The sequence below is a fragment of the Pempheris klunzingeri genome, chromosome 10 (assembly GCF_042242105.1).
Source record: "Pempheris klunzingeri isolate RE-2024b chromosome 10, fPemKlu1.hap1, whole genome shotgun sequence".
Classification (NCBI taxonomy): domain Eukaryota; kingdom Metazoa; phylum Chordata; class Actinopteri; order Acropomatiformes; family Pempheridae; genus Pempheris; species Pempheris klunzingeri.
The window spans coordinates 12,366,796-12,367,635 of record NC_092021.1 but is presented as its reverse complement, the minus strand read 5'-3'; the positions used below and the strand labels follow the sequence as shown (position 1 = coordinate 12,367,635).

At 39.5% G+C, this 840-nt stretch overlaps 1 non-coding gene across 1 annotated transcript; it reads left to right on the top strand.

Annotated features, from left to right (window-relative positions):
- Positions 1 to 359: 359 nt before the first annotated feature.
- trnaa-cgc (transfer RNA alanine (anticodon CGC)) lies at positions 360 to 431 on the top strand. Its single transcript has one exon. It is a non-coding gene; the product is annotated as a tRNA-Ala (tRNA).
- The last annotated feature ends 409 nt before the right edge of the window (positions 432 to 840 follow it).

Genomic DNA, 840 nt, shown 5'->3' with positions numbered 1-840 from the left:
TTCGAGGTGGTGCCCCAATCGAGGTGGACTTTCATTCATTTTAATAATTATTAATTATCTTTGATCATTATTAATTATTTCTGATAGCCAAATTGAACTTTACCACTTGTTAAATCACAACAAACCTGAAAATCAGCATAATATGTCTCCTTTAAATAAAGGAGGGATTAAAAAGCCAAACAGCCAACCGATTCCTATCAAATACACAGATGAGTTTCTAACATTAGGCCACAGCTCCACAGACATTTCAGCTGTTTGTTGAACACGATGGCTAGTTCTCTGAGCTCAGACATTTGCTGTCAGTGCCTGTCAGCAGTCATCATTGGTCATTAAATAGTCTCTCAGCTCTTCTGATCATGGGGGATGTAGCTCAGTGGTAGAGCGTGTGCTTCGCATGTACAAGGTCCTGGGATCAATCCCCAGCATCTCCATCGTGACTGTGGCTTTCTTTAATAAAATGCACGACTGACCTGTTGAGTCAGAGGAAAGTTTTGATCTTATTTCCTTCACTGTGTGCATGAATCACACAGGATGAACTGGAGAGCGGGATGAGGGACAGTTTGAGACAACAAATGTTTACAGCTGATTTGTGTTTTTAGTTCCAACACAGTGATGACAAATATAAAAAAGCCGAGGTAGATCCTGAAGAAACCCACCCTCCTCTCGTTTGAGTCAGTTAATTTATTTCTGCTGTGTAAGTATTTCAGCATGGCATCAAATGTTTTGAACTAATGCAGAATCTAAAAAATGGTGAAAACAGATAATTGTTGCAGCACTACCACCAACATTTAACTATGTGAAACATAACTGTCTACTAGAGGAACAGAGAAAGGTCTCCTT